The 23,273-nt window shown below is 36.1% G+C and overlaps 1 long non-coding RNA gene across 9 annotated transcripts in view; it reads left to right on the top strand.

Moving 5' to 3' along the window:
* The window catches only part of LOC103351104 (uncharacterized), an 87,509-nt gene that overhangs the window by 26,073 nt on the left and 38,163 nt on the right, over positions 1–23,273 (top strand). For 3 of the 9 annotated variants that reach the window (XR_011384626.1, XR_011384621.1, XR_011384603.1), the window contains 2 exons: positions 19,048–19,133; positions 19,254–21,510. This is a non-coding gene — a long non-coding RNA (uncharacterized lncRNA). Of the gene's footprint in view, positions 1–4,124; positions 4,233–19,047; positions 19,134–19,253; positions 21,511–23,273 lie in introns of those variants that run through there. The other 6 variants (XR_011384611.1, XR_011384605.1, XR_011384620.1 and 3 more) reach the window with 5 other exon arrangements.

Here is a 23,273-nt window from a genome sequence, read left to right as displayed (position 1 = left end):
AGGAATGAAATCTGCTTACAACTTGAAACCTTTTACTCCTAAAAATTGTGACTCTACATAGTCATTGATATTATTCAGTAGGCTTGAATCCAAATGAATTGTGATTGTTTCTGACCTCAAACTTATACCCTAAGTGTAAAATTTTAGTATATTTGATAAAGTTCTAAATATGTGAAAATATTTTTAAATGATTTGCTTGAGGAAAACCTGGAGTTTGTGAAAGGATTTGAATATCCTGCATAGCTCAATCCTCCAAAAATGGAGCATGGATCATTACCCACTCATAGAGAGTAGAAACAATACTTCAGTCACTGCATTAAGTACTATCTACAACTACTGGGATACAGCTGGCTAAGGTATACCACAGAAAAAGGTTGTATCTCTTAGTTTAGGCAGTGAAGGAGAGGGATTGACAATCAGTTCATTTAATCTCAATTTAATCTACTTTACTGTATTTTTCGTATCTCTCTGAGCTCAAACTCCTAAATCAAAATTGCACTGGCAATTGTACAGGGGAGGAAGGAAATGGCCTCCTACTCAAATAGTCGGGCTGCTGTGACAGGCAAAACTCTATATAAAATTTCAGTATCAGTTGTTTGTGCTGTCCTCTTATCCAACAAACGTACTTTTTACGATATATACATATATATAACCTTATACAGAGAATAAGCAATAGCATTTCCAAACATAAAAATAAATATTATATCATAGTTAGTACTGATTTTCCAGATAAAGTCGAAATAAAAGAAAAAGTACAAAGAAAGAGAGGGGAAATATTCCATCATTTCTGAAAATATCTTTTCACTTTTGTGTAACAATACTTATGCAAAATATTTCAACAAATAAAATGTAAAATATTAATAATAAAGATGATACCACTTTGGCCGGCGCCGCGGCTCACTAGGCTAATCCTCTGCCTAGCGACGCCGGCACACCGGGTTCTAGTCCCGGTCGGGGCGCCGGATTCTGTCCCGGTTGCCCCTCTTCCAGGCCAGCCCTCTGCTGTGGCCAGGGAGTGCAGTGGAGGATGGCCCAGGTGCTTGGGCCCTGCACCCCATGGGAGACCAGGAAAAGCACCTGGCTCCTGGCTTCTGCCATGGGATCAGCGCGGTGCGCCAGCCGCAGCGCGCCGGCCGCGGCGGCCATTGGAGGGTGAACCAACGGCAAAGGAAGACCTTTCTCTCTGTCTCTCTCTCTCACTGTCCACTCTGCCTGTCAAAAAAAAAAAAAAAAAAAAAAAAAAGATGATACCACTTCCACAATTATCAATTCATAATTAAATCCTTTTTATAATTAATGTATGCATATCATTTATATGTCACTATGTTTAGACCATTTGAAGAGTCCAGATTCAAAATTTATGAAATATAATTTATAAAGAGAAAACACTTTGGAGAGTAAATTGTTTTAGAAATTCAGAGGCTTGAATTTCATCACTGCTATTTGTGGCTTGTTTTCAAAATATTTAATTTACCATTGCTCAAATATCTCATTAAAATATAAGATGTTTATCCATGTTGAAATGATCCCAAACCCATTCAGACTTTGAAATTTTGTTATGTTTACAGTTTTCTTCTAGAATCCAGATAATCACAAGATTAGCATAATTGGCATACTTATTTTCACATTTGATTCATAATATCTTGTATTACTTGAGCTCAATCTGCACTATCATATCCACACATTACATAATACTTGAATTAAAGTTGATGAGACAAATGGGACACAGAATATTATTCTTATGTTTTAGTTGAGAAAATCAAGCAAATGTGACACAAACACAGGTGAAACGCTCCATGTGCACTCATCACAAAGCTCTAAATTGATTTGACTCTGTAAACAGCATATCAAATACAGATCCTCCCTCATTCTAAGGTGGCGTACAATTGCAGTCCTTTTTAATAAACTACCGGGCACTATCAGGATTCTGAAAGTTTATGAAAAATGAATAAGTATACTCCCCATCACTTCTTTTGTAAACTAAACTCAAAAAGCAAACCAAGGCAGATTAGAAGGTCCCTACGCTCACAGAAGTAACACAAGCATCTATGCCTGTCACGTTGACTCCTGCTGCACGGTTTTCTGCATTTTCTCAAACCCTCAATGTGGCAGTTAAGGGGAATCTTACAAGGCCCGTAGGGCTAGGCTCTTAGGTAGACTATTAACTTATGCCTGGGATCCAATGGGTAACTTGACATTTTAAGGCATTCTTTTCAGTTTAGATTACTTGCAGTGAGAAATCCAAGGCGAGGGTTAATGAAAATGGATTCCCCTTTCCTTTCAAACTTAACTTTTAGAAAGACTGTGTATTTGTTTCTCTTCTACCAATAAATGATTAATGATCATCTGAGCACAAAAGAGAAAGGAAGAATGTTAGCAAATGTAACTCACTATAGCAATGTTTCAGATGTCTACAGCATCTCAAGGGACTTGCTAACAATGTGCTAGAAAATCCGCTGCTAATTTTTTTTTAATGGATAGAAATTACATTCAGAACTATTTGTAAAACTCTTCTCACTACAACCAATTTACAGGCATTTCCTTGGGACCCACAAAAGCATCTCATGTTTCCTTGCCCCCACACAGAGACCAAAGGCATACTCATAGCTTCACAGTTTATCATTACTGTTAGCTGTGATACTGCAATTATTTAGCAAAAAAAAATTATAAAGAAAATAAATAAAAATAAAATGAGATTTATATAGCAGAAAGCCTACATTATTTAAAAGCTGACCTATGAACAGAGAGAACAGATTAAGAGTTATACACTGGCCGGCGCCGTGACTCAATAGGCTAATCCTCTGCCTGCTGCGCTGGCACCCCAGGTTCTAGTCCCGGTTGGGGCGCCAGATTCTGTCCTGGTTGCTCCTCTTCCACTCCAGCTCTCTCCTGTGGCCCGGGAAGGCAGTGGAGAATGGCCCAAGTGCTAGGCCCTGCACCTGCATGGGAGACCAGGAAGAAGCACCTGGCTCCTGGCTTCAGATCTACGCGGTGCGCTGGCCACAGCACGCCAGCTGCGGCGGCCATTGTGGGGTGAACCAATGGAAAAAGGAAGACTTTTCTCTCTGCCTCTCTCTCTCACTGTTCACTCTGCCTGTAAAAAAAAAAAAATGAAGAGTTATACACTTACTGAAAATAGATCATTGTAAAAATTAAGAGTAGGAATCTGAGACGAAGGAGGAGGAAGAGTTGAAGTATGGGCAGGAGGGAGGGTGGGGGGAAATGCCTAAATGTTCCTAAATCTCTCTATATGAAATATATGAAACTTGTAAAACAAAATTTAAAAACTAAAAATAAAAAATAAAAGAATTAATACACTAATGCTATAAACAAAGCAATTTGCCTTTGTCCTGTGTTTACTTGGGGCCTCAAATTATCATGAGGACACATAATCTCTTCAGGATAAAGTGAAATTCAATAATTTTTATCAAAAATATGCTGTAGGGGTAAGATCCCAACTTAGGTTCTTCTGACTGCAAGCCCAAACTTTTATTGCCACAGATATTTGCTTTACCTACAGGTGTATTGAAAAAGGAATGGGGAGAATAAATTCATAAAATTTATTTATTTCATTTATATGTATTTTAAAGGCAGAGAGAAAGAGAAAAAGACAGAAAGCTAGAAGGATCTACTGGTCACTCCCCTAGATGCTGACAATAAGCAGGGCCAGGACCAGCCAAAGCCAGGAGTTAGGAATTCAATTTGGGTATGGAAGAGTTATGAGTTAAATACTTCTCAGAATATTGCTTTCCATACATAGCAACATGTGGATATGTCTAAACCTATGGGTATAAAAATTATATAGCAGAAATTATATATTTGAATTCTATACAGAATTTACACAGAATTTTATACTTGAACAGTCTCAAAAGACTGGTGTAACAGAGCACAGCAAGACAAAGTTCAGCCATTTTTAATCAATGATTTGTCTTAGCTAAATCAAAAATATCATTTACAAATTCAGATTATCAGTTTTATGTTTCTCTGATCTAAATGGTAAGATAAAATGTTTATCTTAATTTTTGTTATGTGAATCCAGCACTCAGATTTTAGAAACCATGGTACTTTGCATTATTATATGTTAATCTGTAATAAAATCACAAACATAACTTTCCTTTTTATAGCATCCAATTCAATAACTCCTCACCAAGTGGATTATGTTATGTCATTCCAATCATTGCATCCCTTCATTCTACAATGTTGTGGGTAAGAGTTTATGCCAAGGAGTCAGGGTAAGTGTTTGAATTATGGTTCAATTACATAGTTCATTGTAACTTTGGAAAGTTATTTAAACTACTGAGCTTCAAATTATCCATCATAAAACAAGAAATAATAAAAATCCTTGTATAGGTTTATGATAAAGGTTAAATTCATTAGAATGGAAGTGTTTAGCTTAATATGTGGCCCAGGCAAGCAGTTCTTAAGTGGCTTCATTAACAAGTGTTTCTTTTTTTTTTTTTTTTTTTTTGACAGGCAGAGTGGACAGTGACAGAGAGAGAGACAGAGAGAAAGGACTTCCTTTTGCTGCTGGTTCACCCTCCAATGGCCGCCACGGCCAGCGCGCTGCAGCCGGCGCACCGTGCTGATCCGATGGCAGGAGCCAGGTACTTTTCCTGGTCTCCCATGGTGTGCAGGGCCCAAGGATTTGGGCCATCCTCCACTGCACTCCCGGGCCATAGCAGAGAGCTGGCCTGGAAGAGGGACAACCGGGACAGAATCCGGCGCCCCGACGGGACTAGAACCCGGTGTGCCGGCGCCACAAGGTGGAGGATTAGCCTATTGAGCTGCGGCACCGGCTAACAAGTGTTTCTATTACAACCATTAACGATGACTTACAACAATTGTCACCATTAATATTTCTAATGTTAAATTCTGTTATAACTGCTGTTGCTATCATAATTATTGAGATTTGCCTCATGAAACTTGAGTATTTTGGTTTGGCTTACCAAAAGGCAGAAACCTGGAAGTCCATCCAGGTAGCCTATGTGGGTGACAGAGCCCAAGCACTCGGGTCATTTTCTGATGTTTCTCAGGCACGTTAGCAGAGAGCTGGATCAGAAGTGAGCACCCAACATTTGAATCCACTGAGCCGCAATGCCAGCCCCCAAATTTAAAGTTTTACAACATTTACTCAAGTAGGTACATTTGGAAGATACTTAAAGGAAGCCGTAAGTGCAATTATAGCTGATGGAAATTATAGTCAAATGGAAATAAAGATGTTAAAGCGAGTTCTCACGAACAGCAAGCTTAACCTGCATGATCCTTCATCTGCCCATCTGTAGAAGAAGATTGAATTCTATGTTGCCTGACTCTGGCAATTAAATATTATTCATTTAATTAAAATTCTAGTCACAATTTCATTGCCAAAATAACTATATATTTGTTTTATATGAGTTCTTCAGCCTTTTCCACAGTCTTTACAGATCGTGAAGGGAGAAAGATACCAAAGTCATACTGTCAAAATCAGTAAGATTCAAAATGAAATTCCAGACTCTTCTACAGTATGTCATTGATACTCTTAAGTAAATAAGTTCTCCTAATCAAAGACTTTCAAAAACTCAATTACACATATCTCATTAAAGGCCATATTTTAATAGCTCACATATTGACAGCTAAATAATTATTCATTATGATATATCTTTATTTATACTTATTTTCCTCCATTCTGTGCAGATCAGGGGCATTCTACGAGTCTGCTGTGTGGACTGCTTCCCATGTTGGAACATTTGCTCCTTTTTAATTTAATCATATATATGATCACTTTAACACTTAAAATGACACTTTTACCATCCAGCTTAATGGGACTTGGGGTCCCATGGCCAGTATTTAAACTGTACCCTTGGAAGTAAGTCCACAGGAATTTATGCAGAACTTTACAGCTTTACAGTTACAAACTTCCTCCTCCCTTCATTCACTTTTATTTGCCAAATCACAGTTTCAAGGTCCAATTGCAATTGTAGATGTATAATAAATTAGCCTTTAGTTAAGCTGTATATGCTCTATTAAAGTTTCAATCACTCAAGGAAAGACTAAGAGTGAACACTGATATATATTTAACCCTTATAGATTTCAAATTCAAGTGCCTGGGATGCAATAGTAGAAAGCAGTGGCAGGAAACCTCTAAATTCCCTTAAAAAGTTCTAAGTAGCATAACACTTAGAATTCTGCTTTTATAATTTTAAGTGGGTCAATATAATATATCACATCTCTCTTTTTTATTGTACTTTGAGCCTTAGAGATCTCTGAAATTTTACCTGTAGAGTTTAGTTTGAGGAGTATAATTTAAAGTAAATATTATTTTAGGAGCACATATTATATATTTGCTAATTAACTGCATATTTTGCAACTAATAAGATATTATTGTGTGTGTTTGGGACAAGGTGATGATTTTTGTAATAAATACATTTTTGAGATTTGAAAATTGAGTTTTATTTGGAAACAGAGCATTAAGTGACAGTTGTGATCACAAAAGCTTTGATTTCTATAAAAATCATTTGAATCATCACCAACATTCCTCAAATAGAATTGAAGTAGTTGGTGTTGGCTCTATGGCTTAGCAGGTAAAGCCACTGCCTGTTGTGCCAGCATCCTATATGGGGTGTTGATTTGAGGTCCAGTTGCTCCACTTCCAATCCAGTTCCCTGTAATGCATCAGGGAAGGCAGCGGAGGATGGCCTAAGTACTTGGGCACCTGCACCACTTGGGAAAACTGGAGGAAGCTCCTGGCTCCTGGCTTTGGTCCGACCTAGCTCACGACAGTTGCAACCATTAGGGGTGAACCAGTGGATGGAAGATATCTCTCTCTCTCTCTCTCTCTCTTTCTGCTTTTCAAATAAATTTTTAAAAAGAATTGAAGTAGGAGAAAAATACAACTTGGCTGATGATGTTTGAACAAAATAATAAGTGCAATTTAATTTTAATAATTCAGAGTGGCAGCTCTCCACCTTGAAGCAGAAGTACAGTCTTATCTTAGAAAGAAGGATGCATGGGAAGATGTGGAGAGTAAACTTCAACATGTCATATAATTCTTTGTGTAGAATACAAGTGGTTTCTTTTTTCTCAGGTGTGGCAGAAGTGTGAGTTCAAACAATGCAATGCTTGCATATGTGTACAGGTAACAAGGCTGCTCATTTCTTTCAAAACAATAATTTTGAAATCTGGATTTTGCAGATTAAAAATGTAAATGTTCTATTTACCATGACTACAAATAATCAAGTCCAACTTACAATATGTGTATTATGCTCATTGGTGGTTCTGGCTATTAGCATTCTATTCTAACAATACAAATGGTACTAGGGAAATGCCTGTTTCACATGGATATAGCATATAAGTCCTTCACCTTAACCAGAAAATATGTAAAATCCAGACAAAGACCTGTGCATTCTGAAATGAAGAGTTGGAGACACTGTGCCTGTATTTAGACGGGAATGTGTGTTACTAGATAATGCCAGAAACTTCTTCTTTCCTGTGATTTAGTTAATTAATTGCCAGACTTATCAATTTATCAAATCCTTCTTGATACAATTAAATCCCTCTAATCCCATTTTAAAGAGTAAAGAATTCCAATTCTCATGTCAAGCCTACTGAGTCAGACATATAAAGAGACTTCGGTACTCTACACAAATACACATGATCAATAGTACTCAGACTGCACCCATCCAACCACCAGCATTTGCATTCCCTCCTTACAAGTGTGAAAATAATACCATCACTTGGAAATTTGCAAAGATTTAGAATTTAATCCATGCCCTGGATCTGTTTAACCAGGTCTTAATTTTCACAAGATTCCTTGTGATTTGAGAATCACTGTTGGGGACAAAAGATTCAAAGGAGGAGAGGGAGAGTCAGAGGGAGAGAGAGAATGCAAGAGTTGGCATTTAATGTAGTGAGAATAAAATGACAATAAGATATCAAGTATTTATTCATATAGGTTTAGAAGCAGAAAGGTAGTTAAATGTACCCAGAAGGTTTTTTTTTTAGTGTGTGAAATTAAATGTGAGCTTCTTTGCAGAACACCCTAATATATATATATATATATATATATATATATATATATTTTTTTTTTTGACAGGCAGAGTAGACAGTGAGAGAGAGAGACAGAGACAAAGGTCTTCCTTTGCCATTAGTTCACCCTCCAACGGCCGCCGCGGCCGGCGCACTGCGCTGATCCGATGGCAGGAGCCAGGTACTTATCCTGGTCTGCAGGGCCATCCTCCACTGCACTCCCTGGCCACAGCAGAGAGCTGGCCTGGAAGAGGGGCAACCAGGACAGAATCCGGTGCCCCGACCGGGACTAGAAACTGGTGTGCTGGCGCCGTAAGGCGGAGGATTAGCCTAGTGAGCCACGGCTCCAACCCCTAATATATTCTGTTTCACTGTGAAATTTGCTTTTGGTGAAGATGAAGGGGACAGAGAAAGGGGAGGAATGCAAGAGGAGGAGAAAAATAGTGATGTTTTTTCTCACTCTGGACTTCTAAAGAATCTAGGAGTACTAATTTCAATTACTTCTTTAGCATTTCAGACATAAGGTCAGAAGTGTCCTGACAATTGTGAGGGACCAAGTATGTTGGTTTTCAGTATCTTTCAGCAATAACAAAAATTAGTGCACAGTTTAAAATGTCACTAAATTTCTTCAATGTTGATTTTTTTAACCTGACAAAGCATGGGGAGTTTAACGTACAAGAGGGGAATAAGCAAAAGGAACAGACCGAAATAGGGCCAAGTGCTTGCTGATGGTAAAAATTACATTTGAAGAGAGAGAGAAAACGTGTTCAACCTTCAGTCAGACTTAATAGAAGAGTCTGGAAGATAAATGCACAGTAAGAGTTTTATTTAGCAGCAAAAGAGATAGGCATTGGGTTCAACCTCATCTCCATTATAAACCAGATTTTTGATGTTGGGCCATTATTTTATCTCAATAATCTTCAGTTTCATTATTTAGAAATTATGAATTATAATAATAATTCATATTAATAATATGATAATATTAATGATAATGAGAATAGTGAGGTTTCCACCTTATTCTAGTGCTTAATACATTATGAAAAATAGCTAAATAAAAGAGCACATTTCAGAGATGATGTTGAAAATGTGTGATTAATTAAGGATTATGATTAACCAATGAAATTATGGGAATAATTGATATGTCCTTGTAAGTAGAGATTTCCTGCTATAGTAACAGTTGATAGAGAAAATTCTCACCTTTACTTTCTTGATATTGTAGTCTGGCTGTACCTATAACGAGAGACTCCACAAAGGATGCTTCAAAGCAGAACAAAATCGCATCTTTTTGGAGACTGCAAGGACAGTCTTTGCGAGCAAACTGCTCTGAAGCTTCATTCAGCTCCAACATGCACCAAATGTAACTGTATCCAAACCATAAACAAATCACATATTTAAAAAAATAGAGGAACTTTAGAGCTACTCATTTTGTTTTATTTTTCCTTTTTGGTTGTATATGGATGGATATAAGCTTCTGTGCCCTATTCCTTTTAGAGGCCATTGTTTCATAAAGCCTATCATGATCACACATCAAGATAGTATTTTTTTTAACTTATACAGAATTTTATCACATTTTCTTTTACTAAGGTACTTACCTCAATCGAATGTGTTTTAATTTAATTGTGCTGTTGGAAATATTATAAGATAATATATTTTATAGTATGATACAGTACCTAACATGCAAATACTGATAAATGTACTTTGAAAAATAAGAATTATTTTATGTAACTTAAATTTAATTCATTTTATATTCTGTATTATGCAAGATATATATATAACAAGCAAATACTGATATTTGTACTAAGAAGAATAAAATTATTTTATAAAATTTAAATTTAATATATTTTATATACTGTAGAATACATTATAGTGCTAGGAAAATATTCAAAATTACATACATATAATTATACATATAAAGACTGAATAAATGAACTTTTAGAAATATACATCCAGGTATACCACATGAGTGGCAGAGACCAAGTTAATTGACCTATTAGCTGCTGCCTTCTAGGAGTTGCATTGGGAAAGAAACTGGAGTCAGGAGCCAGAGAAAAGAATTTCAAACTTATGCGATTTAATGTGAGACAGACGTAATTTTTTTAAAATTTTATTTAACAAATATAAATTTCTGAAGTACAGCTTATGGATTACAGTGGCTTTTCCCCCCCATAACTTCACTTACACCCACAACCCTCGCATCTCCCGCTTCCTCTCCCATTCCATTCATACCAAGATTCATTTTCAATTATCTTTATATACAGAAGATCAATTTAGTATATATTAAGTAATGATTTCAACAGTTTTGCATCCACACAGAAACACAAAGTGTAAAGTACTGTTTGAGTACTAGTTATAGCATTAATTCGCATTGTACAACACATTAAGGACAGAGATCCCACATGAGCAGTAAGTGCACAGTGACTCCTGTTGTTGCCTTAACAATTTGACACTCTTGTTTATGGTGTCAGTAATCGCCCTAGGCTTTTTGAGTTCACCGACTCTGATCTTATTTAGACAAGGTCATAGTCAAAGTGAAAGTTCTCTCCTTCCTTCAGAGAAAGGTATCTCCTTCTTTGATGGCTCGTTCTTTCCACTGGGATTTCACTCACAGAGATCTTTCATTTAGGTTTGTTGTTGTTGTTGTTGTTTTGCCAGAGTGTCTTGGCTTTCCATGCCTGAAATACTCTCATGGGCTCTTTAGCCAGATCTGAATGCCTTAAGGGCTGATTCTGAGGCCAGAGTGCTGTTTAGGACATCTGCCATTCTATGAGTCGGCTGTGTATCCCACTTCCCATGTTGGATCGTTCTCTCCTTTTTAATTTCATCAGTTAGTATTAGCAGAAACTAGTCTTATTTATGTGATCCCTTTGACTTTTAATCCTATCATTATGATTAATTGTGAACTGAAATTGATCACTTGGCCTAGTGAGATGACATTGGTACATGCCACCTTGATGGGATTGAATTGGAATCCCCTGATACGTTTCTAACTCCACCATTTGGGGCAAGTCCTATTGAGCATGTCCCAAATTGTACATCTCCTCCCTCTCTTATTCCCACTCTTATATTAACAGGGATCACTTTTCAGTTAAAATTAAACACCTAAGAATAATTGTGTGTTAATTAAAGATTTCAACCAATAGTATTAAGTAGAATAAAAAAATACTAAAAGGGATAAAGTATTAAGTTGTTCATCAACTTTCAGGACAAGGGCTTATCAAGTCACTGTTTCTCATAGTGTGCATTTCACTTCAACAGGTTTCCTTTTTGGTGAGGATGTGGGGAAAAAGGGACACTAACCCACTGTTGGTGGGAATGCAAACTGGTAAAGCCACTGTGAAAGTCAGTCTGGAGATTCCTCAGAAATCTGAATATAACCCTACCATACAACCCAGCCATCCCACTCCTCAGAACTTACCCAAAGGAAATTAAATTGGGAAACACAAAAGCTGTCTGCACCTTAATGTTTATTGCAGCTGAATTCACAATAGCTAAGACCTGGAATCAACCCAAATGCCCATCAACAGTAGACTGGATAAAGAAATTATGGGACATGTACTCTATAGAATACTATACAGCAGTCAAAAACAATGAAATACGGTCATTTGCAACAAAATTGAGGCATCTGGAAAACATCATGCTGAGTGAAATAAGCCAGTCCCAAAGGGATAAACATTATATTTTTTTAGTATTTTTTTTAACTTTTATTTAATAAATATAAATTTCAAAAGTACAACTTTTGGATAATAGCAGTTTTCTCCTCCATAACCTCCCTTCCACCTGCAAACCATCCATCTCCTACTCCTTCTCCATCCCATTTGGATCTGACTAAAAAGCCCATGAGAGACATACATATCTTAACTGGTGTCTTAACAGCTAGGTTAACTTTTTATAGCCATTGATTTAATATCCATATACATCATTTTGTCATTTTTAAATTTTTACATGTATAGCCGGTGCCGCAGCTCACTAGGCTAATCCTCCGCCTTGCGGCGCCGGCACACAGGGTTCTAGTCCCGGTCAGGGCGCCAGATTCTCTCCCGGTTGTCCCTCTTCCAGGCCAGCTCTCTTCTGTGGCCAGGAAGTGCAGTGGAGAATGGCCCAAGTACTTGGGCCCTGCACCCTATGGGAGACCAGGATGAGTACCTGGCTCCTGCCATCGGATCAGTGCGGTGAGCCGGCCACAGCACGCTGGCCGCAGCGGCCATTGGAGGGTGAACCAACGGCAAAGGAAGACCTTTCTCTCTGTCTCTCTCTCTCACTGTCCACTCTACCTGTCAAAAAAAATTTTTTTACATGTAACATACTGATATTGTATCTTTTCATTCAGCATGATTGCCTTGATATCAACCCGCATAATAGCATTTCTCAGTAGTTTGTTCTTTTTACATTCTGAAGAATCACTTACGGTATTGATATTTCAGTTATTTAGCCAAGATATTTAGCTTGTTCTAGTTTTTGGCCATACAAACAAGTATTCTTTTAAAAATTACGCAATTTTGTATGAGCACAAGTATTCCTTTTTCTACAATAAATGCCCCGAAGTTGAATTGCTGGTTTGTATGGGAAATGCTTGATGATTTATAAGTGAAATTGCCGAATTATTTTCCAGAGTGGCTATACCATCGCATATTCCCACCAGCTGTATGACAGATCTAGATTCTCTGAATTCTTGCTAGTATTTGTCACCATTTTTTCCTGTATTAAAAGTATGCAGTGATACCTCAATCTGCTATTAATTTGCATCTCTCAAATGCTGTTGATATTGGACATCATTTGTATATCTTTACATGCATATCCTCTTTGATTAAATGTCATATTATACTTTATTCTAAATGAATTGTTTTGACTATTCATTATATATTCTAGAGTGTTCTTTATATAGTCTTTTATAAGGTAGGTAACTTGCAGTCTGTGGCTTTTCCTTTCCTTCTGTTAACAATTTCTTTTTAAGAATATGTGTGCCTTTAATTTGGATGAAATTTTATTCATTACATTTTCACTTTAGTAATCATGCTGTCAATGCCATGTGTCAGATCCTGAAGATTTTCTTTCATGCTTCCTCTAATAGTATAGTTTTACATTTTACATTTCAATCTGAGGTTTGTTTTTATTTAGCTTTTATATAATGCTTGGATTAAACTTGAACATTTTGTTTTGTTTTGTTTTGCTTGCTTTTGGATGGCAAGCTGCTCCACCATAATTTGTTATACAGAGCAACTGAAAACCAACCCGTCCTCCACTGAATTATAAGAAACAAAAATATTTGCAGCATTTGAAAAGCAGTGTAGCAGTTTTATATATATATATATATATATATATATATAATTATTCATTTATTTATTTTCACTTGAGAGCTTTAGATCATGGCAGATAGAACCCTAGAGAAGGTGCATTTTGTTCAGATTTTATCGTACAGTATCTTTACTTGAGGAAGGTGGGGCACAGAACCGAGTAGAGATGGATAAAGCATCAAACTAACAGAACAGAAACAATCATGACACTTCAGTGCTACAGAGCTGAATATTAAAGAATAGTTGCTAGATTATTGTTAAACATACTTTTAACTCAAGACTTTCATAGGGGAGATACATTTTCCACTTTTTAAAACTACTATGGCATAATTTATATATAAGAACTGTGTGTTAATAACTATAGTCATTTGATAGTTGCCTAAAATGTAAACTATAATCAAAGCATCTGCTTTATTTTCAACTTGATACATTATGTACTTTTGAATAGAAGAAAAATGAATCCTTAATAATAATAATAATAAATCACTTGACTATCTTCTATATAACTATTGGATCAAAGTCTTAGTTGTCAGAGTAAGAATTTTATTAAAATGGGAATAAAGATTTGATTCCAAAATTACTTTTTCATTCTCAAATGTCTTTCAAAACAGTTGTTGCAACATAAGTAACAAATTAATAGATACACATATTAGCCTAAATGTATGTATTTACTTGTGATTACCCAATATATAGTGAAGGCAGGAAAATTGTAACTTGGGAGACTGTTATGGAAAACAGATTAGGACTTTGCAGAACACATAAGGTCAACATTACTTTAGTTTTATTTTTCAGTTACCATCTATTTCCCCACTACATTCCCATTTTATCAATTCACGTCGACCTAGCCTCCCAGATTTCAAGGACATCTATTACTCATTGCCTCTATGCCATTGAAGACTGTGAAAAAAGTTCCAATTTTCCTTTGTTTGAATATACTTAATTTTCTAAAATATTGCTTACTATCTGGCATAAATAGGTCAAAATTTATAACTGGCACATCCAAGTGTGGTAGGAAGGAAATGGAAAGTGAAGGACACTTTAAGTGTTGTTTTAAATGTGCTAAATTTCCTGTTAGTCTTAGTTTACTCAAGTGCAAAATAATACTATAACATCCCTTTTTTCAACTTATGTTTCTCTTTAATCCTGTGAAAGGAGACGGGTTGCAACAATGTGTCATTGTTGAATTCGTTCCTTAGAAAAGCACACTTAAGGAAATTATAATGATATGAGGCAAAAATAAAAATCTGACTCAATATTTCAAAACCAATAGTTGATTTTTGTCTTTTTGCATTTAACTTGGAAACACACTGAAAGATACTTTTGGATAATATAGTTTGTGGCTAGCCTAGGTGATATAACATAAGAACACCAATGGGCAATGCCTATGTATTTCTGGAAATCTGGGAAGAGAAGTAGGCTTTAAATGCATATTAAGCTGATCAGACATGAAAGGTATTTAAGTTCAAGAGACCAATTTGATCACCTAATACGTGAGGCTAGCTAGAAGAGAGAGAATATTCAAGAATATAAGCCTTGGGACATTGTTAAATTTCAGAAGTTACAGAATTGAGAAGAAATAAGACAAAGACACTAAGTGAGAATAGCTAGAGCTCAGAAAGGAGATAAAGTGATTGAGGAACCCAAAATATTAAATAGGGAGATAAAAATGCTATGAGGGAGGAGAGAGTGAAAATTAATCTTTTCTTCCCACAATGATAAATGTCCTCATAGAATGTACAATGCAGATTTTAACCCAAGTTCTTCCTGTAGGCATTATGAAGGCTATAAGGTCAAATTCTATGACATTTTCAGATGTAAGAAATTTCTGAAATATATAATTTTAGTATTATTGTTTTAAGATAGGTTGTAGAATGATGTTTAATTCATACCATTTCATGAAGAGTTTAATTAGTTGCTGATACTAAGGAAAAACTCCAGACACTGAATTTCTATTTCCAGCACTCCAGAAAAATCACTTAACATTTCAAGGCCTTTTAAAAACAGGGATAAATTGTTCTTCTGCTAACCCTAAGAGGTGATATGGCTATTTATGAGATAATGTCTGTACAGAAATTTGATTCATTCCTTCTCTCTCTCCCCCCTCTCTCTCCATCACACACACACACACACACACACACACACACACACACAAATGACACTTTTCACAGAACTTGAAGAGAAAAAAAACCAGAATTTTATTTTTCTCATTTTCATATGCTGAGAATATGATAAAGAATCTTTTTGCCTGCATTAAGGAATGCAGTGATTGATGGTAGTATAAAGGATTAAGAGAGTAGCTTGGATGCCTCAGAGAAACCTCATCTGATGACTAAAGAATTGACTAGGTATTTACCAGTCTTAAAGATACACAAGAAACCCTTAAAGACAATTCCTTCTTAGAAATGTATATTTTCCACCATACAGTTTTGGGGCCATATTAAATTTATCAGATTACAGACCTGAGAATAACTCTATATTTTCTTTTTCACAAAGCATAAGCAATATATCTCAAAATCCTGTTCAGTCATCTCCCTCAGTACATTGCTAACTCTACCTTCTACCCTGTCCTTATTGTAAACTACCTTACCTGAGACTGCAATTATCCTCCAATCCTGATGGTAGTGATGGTCTCATCAGGTCCCCTTGCCCTCAGATCAATATTTCTGTGTCCTCCAGCTGCATGACTCATGTGCTCTACTTTGGTCTCATTTTTAATTCTTCTAACCAATTCTATCCATACCAAAATATTTTCTCCAGTAGTATTCATGTATGTTGGACTCTAAAAGCAAAATGTTTGCAATTTTAGATTTTGCACATTTGATTTCTGCCAGAAATTCCTTTTGAAGATTCCCATATTAGACAGCAAAATTTGGTAATCAGTGGTAATGGTTTTGATTCCTGGATACTTGTATTCAAATCTCAATCCCATCACCTTATCACCTCCTTAAATATATTTTTTACAAATTTTTGTTATCTTGATAAGAAAATCTTTATATTTTTTATTAATTTTATCTGAAAGAGGCAGAGATACAAAGGGGAAGAGGGGGAGAGAGAGAGAGAGAGAGAGAGAGAGAGAGAGAGAAAAGAGAGACAGAGAGAGAAAGAAACTTCCATCTGCTGGTTCACTCCACAAATGCCAAAAACTATGGGGCTGAGCAAGATGAAACACATTCTTGGTCTTTCATATGGGTGACAGTGACCCAGCTAATTCAGTGGTCATCTCCTCTTCCCAGGGTACACATAAGCAGGAATCTGGAGTTAGAAGCAGGGCCTGGTTTCCAATCCAGGCTCCCTCAAATGGGATGCAGACACCCAGAGTGGGGGTCTCAATTACTACTCCAAACACATATACTTCTACTTATTTATCTTTAAAGTGAGAATAACAACATCATGTCCAGCACATAGATTGGGATGTTGTTAACTATTTTCTTATTTTGGTCAATTTCAATTTATGCTCCCTATAATCCTCAATTTTTCTCTCTCCTCTTTGAAACATTTCCTAGAACTTTTATACTACTACAATAACAAATGCCTCCTACATCATCCTCATTTTCAACTTTGTACACATAGCATTAAATCAATTTTATTATTAGTATTGTTCTGTTCTTTTTCTTATTTTGGGTTGAAGAGCATGTTTTTTAAAGCTTTTATTTAAACAATGCATATTTCATAGGTACAACTTTAGGAATATAGTGGTTCTTCCTCCCATACCCGCCCCCATATCCCCACTACCGTCCCACCTCCTGCTTTCTCTCCAATCCCATGCTTCATTATGGTTCATTTTTAGTTTAACTTTATATACATAGGACCAACTGTATGCCAAGTAAGATTTCAAGATTGTACCCACACACACACACTACATATAAAGTACAGTTTGAGAACAAGTTTTGCAGTTAATTCTCATAGTACAACTCATTAATGACAGAGGTCCTACAAGGGGAGTTAGTGCACAATTACTACTGTTGTTTGAAGAGCATGTTGAAGGTAGGATGCAGGGCTTATTTCTTTCCCTGACTCCATTTCTTATTATACATACAGGCATAGAGGCTTGAGTAATAAACATATTAATTAAATTAATGAAAAATAAAATTCAGTGGGTTCTGTCAGGAAATAGCCTAGAGATATGAAAGAGAAATTCTTTTTTTTTTTTTTACTCTTGACAAATATGTGTTGAAAAAGTGCTTCTTCTGAAAGTAGTATTCTTTCTTGTATGTGTGAAAGCGCTAGTACTTTGTGTTCTGAAATGTATTTTCAAGGGTGAATACCTATGTTTTTCATGTTGTTTTACATTCTGAGACATTTCTTCCCAACTTGTAACTAACAGTTCAATGACACAACAAAGTAAAACTGTCTGTGATGGGTGGACTTTGTTCCTTAGTAGTTTATTTAAGATTTATTTGTTTGAAATGCACAGAGATGAGAGAGGGAGAGAGAGAGAGAGAGAGAGAATCTTCCATCTGCTGTTTCACTCCCCAGATGGCCTCAATACCCAAGCTGGGCCAGGCCAAGCCAAGAGTCAGAAGCTTCTTCCGGGTTTCCTTCATAGGTGTCAGGGGGCCAAACACCTGGTTATCTTCCACTGCTGTTCCCAGGACATTAGTGAGGGGCTGGCTTGAAAGTGGAGCAGCTGGGACACAAACCAATGCCTACATGGGATACCAGATCACAGTAGGAGGCTTTGCACACTAAGCCACAATGCCAGCCCCTAAAATGGATATTGTTAATGTCCATATTTAGATACAAACCTAATTTTCTGTAAAATGCCAATATGGAAAAATATACATAGTTTTCTGTAATTTCATTACAAAATAACTTATTAAAATTTTAAGGAAAAGAACTGTGAAAAGTACATCAACGTTTAGGTCTCAAAATCAATGAATCTGTTTCGTGTGTGTGTGTGTGTGTGTGTGTGACTCTGTATGTGCTTCTGAAAGCATTTTCTCAAACTACTTGGTGCACACTGTATTATAAAAATATATCTCTGGTGAAAATCAAAATATTTATTCATGCATTTAGCTTCAGTCACTTTGGAGAATATTGTATTTCCTAGTACCTCAACATCTGCCCTTAGTAAAACAATTCTTAAAATTATCATTGATAAATTATGTTTGTTGCACTAACACACCCCAGCCTAAAAGAGCTGAATAAACAAGAGCAGTCAGAGTGTACAGAGAATATTGGTTCTTCTCTGACAGCTTCCAGAATATTCTTACTTTTCTGAGTAGCCTTAAGCCTCTAGGACATCTTATTTAAACAAAGGAGAGATGAATTTCTTTTTAGTCTTCCAGATCTCAGCTTCTGCTTGGCTTAGTGAATTATCCTCCTGGAAAGCCAATACATCTCTGACTTTATGGGCTTACAGGTGCTTGACACTCTGTGTATTATTAGAACACCTTGGCAAAAATATGTTCACAATGTGCTGGAAGTAATAATTGTCCCAACTTTGTGTACCAGACAAATACACAATTTACCAACCTTCTGTGTTTAAACACTTTACTAGCTGGGCACAATATTTTATAAGTGTAAAGAATATTTTTAAAGAGCTGTTTATGGCCTGCAACCAAGAAGAAGGACATGTTGAATCCTCTGTTGACATGAGTGGAGTTGGAAATATATTGATTCAGGTCCTTCATAACATTAGCTGTACAAAATGATGGCAGAATATGATTATGTGTCGCATTCTGCCATTTCTTAGTTGTGCAAGTACAATAGTAGATGAGCTAAACTTTCTGAGCTCTTTCTCTCCATATAGTTGAGTGAAATCATACTACACTGACAGTTTTTCAATGAGCATTGGAGATAATGTTGTGAAGCTCCCTAGCACCAACAGAGCCAATGGTGAGTACACTAACTGTGATAGTTAAAGTGATTGGCACCACGTCTTTTCTCTGAGACTTTATTCCCATCAAGTTATGGTGATTAGGTCATTTTATATTGTGTCTCTTTTCTCACTAATAGAACTGTATTATAAAAGATATTTGTCATAGAAATACTCTGAAGATGCAATTCAATATCCCAGGTAAGGATATTTGAATTAAATGGAAAAGAATATTTAAGCCTTTAAATTAAAAATGTAAAAATCTTGCTATGCTTACCTTACGAAGAAGTTGGAGAAAATTTGTGCTTCTTAGAGTTTTCTTACAATTAAAGAACTATTGACTTTGCTTAATCATGACTACATATTATTTCAAAATTTGCCTACTTAAGTTTGGAATACAGAAAAAGCAAGTAACTCTTACCAAACCTTGAGTTATTGCTATGGTTTAAAATGACAAGTTTAACTGGGACACCTGTGGCTATAGTAAGGTAACAATTTCTTCAAAAAGCTCTGATTTAATTTGTCTTTGATATCAGATATCAATACTGCTCAAAATCCTACCACAACTAAGGTACAATCACAATTTAATGTGATATTTAAATAATGGTCCATTACTTCAGAGAAATTATGAAAGTTTTCAAGCTGGGAAAATGTGCTGTGAAGACAGTCCTGGACTCAGGATTTCTTCAACATTGGTTATATTGGTGAGTCATACCCCTCCTTGGTAAAAGAAGTGGTTAGTAATAGTAAGAATTTCATATACAATCCAGTAATCTATTATTGTGTGATAAATCATCACAAAAATTAGTGGTTTTAAATACTGTGTTTAGGAACCTGCATCTCAGGAAATACAGTGAGGACAGCTTAGCATTAAATCCACTGGGACCCAACAATAGTGCCTTTAAAAACTGAAACTATATGAATATGTCTAGTCAGTGATTCCAGCTTTACCTTATGCAATTAGCTGGGGCACAGACAGATGGTCTTTCAATGCCATCTGGCATTCCTGATAACTTGGTAGTTAAGTTCAGGGTGAATGTCCCAAGAGGGAAAGTATGTCACAAGGGAGATGCATTGCCTTTTATGAACTACTCATGAAAGTGATGTAGCGTCATTCTCACTGTATTTCATCTGTAGAGGTAGTCAAACGTTCCTCCAAGTTTCAATACTGATTATGAAGACAGCATATCTTGTTGACAAATCTCTATGCTGCAGAAGAATATGTGAAACAAGAAATGTTGGTGTTCCACAACTGGAAAAGGCAGTCTATCAGGCTACATGCTTTGTGATTGCTGAAGAGTCTCATTTCTTTTTTTTAAGATTTTATTTATTTATTTGGGAGGTAGAGTTACAGACAATGAGAAGGAGAGACAGAGAGAAGGTCTTCTTTCCATTGGTTCACTCCTCAGATGGCCGCAATGGCCGAAGCTGCGCCAGTCTGAAGCCAGGAGCCAGGTGCTTTTTCCCAGTCTCCCATGTGGGTGCAGGGGCCCAAGAACTTGGGCCATCTTCCACTGCTTTCCCATGCTGTAGCAGAGAGCTGGATTGGAATAGGGGGATCAAGGACTAGAACCAATGCCCACCTGGGTTGGTGGCACCGCAGGTGGATGATTAACCTGTTGCACCACGGAGCCAGCCCCTGAAGAGTCTCATTTCTATTTCTACTAAGCTACCCTAATCATGCCATTCCCATGTTTAAAGCTTTGGCTCCAGCTGTAATGAAATATTACGACCTCATGAATGTACAATTTCATACTTCTAGTGATAGACTTGTGATTTCTGCCAGAAATAGCATATAGGCATTTATATTCAATATAGTATAAGCCATTAAGTTTACTTGATTTGATTTTTTAACTTTTATTTAGTAAATATAAATTTCCAAAATAGAGTTTATGATTACAATGGTTCCCCCCGCATAACTTCCCTCCAACTCGCACCCCTCCCATCTCCTGCTCCCTCTCCCATTCCATTCACATCAATATTAATTTTCAATTATCTTTATATACAGAAGGTCGATTTAGTATATATTAAGTAAAGATTTCATCAGCTTGCACCCACACAGAAACACAAAGTGTAAAATACTGTTTCAGTACTAGTTAAAGCATTACTTCACATTGGACAACACATTAAGGACAGATCCCACATGAGAAGTAAGTACACAGTGACTCCTGTTGTCGACTTAACAATTTGACACTCTTGTTTATGGTGTTAGTAATCTCCCTAGGCTCTAGTGATGAGTTGCCAAGGCTATGGAAGCCTTTGGAGTTCACCGACTCTGATCATATTTAGACAAGGTCATAGTCAGAGTGGAAGTTCTCCCCTCCCTTCAGAGAAAGGTACCTCCTTCTTTGATGGTCCCCGTTCTTTCCACTGGGATCTCACTCGCAGAGATCTTTCATTTAGGTTTTTTTTTTTTTTTTTTTTTTTTTTTTGCCAGAATGTCTTGGCTTTCCATGCATAAAATACTCTCATGGGCTCTTTAGCCAGATCCGAATGTCTTAAGGGCTGATTCTGAGGCCAGAGTGCTGTTTAGGACATCTGCCATTCTATGAGTCTGCTATGTATCCCACTTCCCATGTTGGATCGTTCTCTCCCTTTTTGATTCTATCAGTTAGTATTAGCAGACACTAGTCTTGTTTTTGTGATCCCTTTGACTTTTAATCCTATCATTATGATCAATTGTGAACTGAAATTGATCACTTGGACTAGTGAGATGACTTTGGTACATGCCACCTTGATGGGATTGTATTGGAATCCCCTGACACATTTCTAACTCCACCATTTGGGGCAAGTCCGATTGAGCATGTCCCAAATTGTACATCTCCTCTCTCTCTTATTCCCTCTCTTATATTTAACAGGGATAACTTTTCAGTTAAATTTAACACCTAAGAATGATTTGATGTTTACATTGATTGACAAACCAACATTAATATAGAATCAAACTCCTCAATTTATGTATAAGAAAACATCCTCAGATATATTCAATAACCAAAGTTAACTATACAGCTACTAAGTATACTATTCAGAATTTGAAATTGAGTTTTTCTCAGTATAAATATTCCATCTTTTCCAACTCATATCACGAGCACTTGTTAATAGAGGCTTTTTTGAATAAAAAAAAAAAACTTTTTTTTTGCAAAAAGCCTCACCTCTCTAAACTAATGAAATCATGGGTCACTAAGAAACTAACTAGTTTGCGACTGGTAGTTGCTGTTACTTATTTTTTATTTGCTCCCATTGTATTAATTTATTGCAATTTATATGTATATATTTCAATATTTATATATTGAATATAAATACACAAATATTTATTTATATGTATTATTTATTTGTAATATTTATATATTGCAAAATGATTTATTCCAAAAACCAATTCTGTTCATTGAATAAGTGAGTCTCACTCCCAGAGACAGAGAATTTCTGTGTGTAATGATAACTGAATACAGAATCAGAAAGTATAGACTTCAATCCTGGATAAGTTACTGAGGATGAAGTGGAAGAGATGATCCTGAAACTCTAGCATCATCACCAAGCAACTGAAGAGATGTGAACAATTTCACTCCTACTTCTTGACATGTGAAAAAAATAATCATTTTCTGCTTAAGCTGTTGAGGTAATACTTTTGTTTGCTTGCAGTATACACAATTTCTAAATGATGTGGGTTCTATTTCTTCATTCGCAAAACTGTCTTCCAGGAAATCTAATTTTCCACCACACTTCACAAAGATGTTTCTGTTCTTAACTCCTGTGGTTAAAGAAAACACATTTTCATATTTCACGGGAAAGTGCCAAAATTGCTTATTTTTCATCTTAGAAATAAAGGTGAATTATTTAAAATGAAATTAATGGGGATAAAGTTTACGATATTGAAACACATTTTAGATAGTACATCTAGAAATCAAAAGATAGATATTCATGATAGAAATCGCCATGTTTGGTTTGTATACTTTGTATGCATATCTATATTTAAATGTTTGAGTGATGTCACAGACAATCCCCCCGTTAAAATATTTATAAATCATATAAATATATTCAGTCTTTGAGAACCGCTGTAGTTTAACAAGGGTTTCAAAATTATTGAATCATATCTTTGTACTGCTGCTGTTTCTGCTGCTGTGTATAGTATTTATTAACTTTGAGAAATGCTGAGCTTACTGAAA

The sequence above is a fragment of the Oryctolagus cuniculus genome, chromosome 1 (assembly GCF_964237555.1).
Source record: "Oryctolagus cuniculus chromosome 1, mOryCun1.1, whole genome shotgun sequence".
In the NCBI taxonomy this organism is placed as follows: domain Eukaryota; kingdom Metazoa; phylum Chordata; class Mammalia; order Lagomorpha; family Leporidae; genus Oryctolagus; species Oryctolagus cuniculus.
This window is presented reverse-complemented; position numbering and strand designations above follow the sequence as displayed.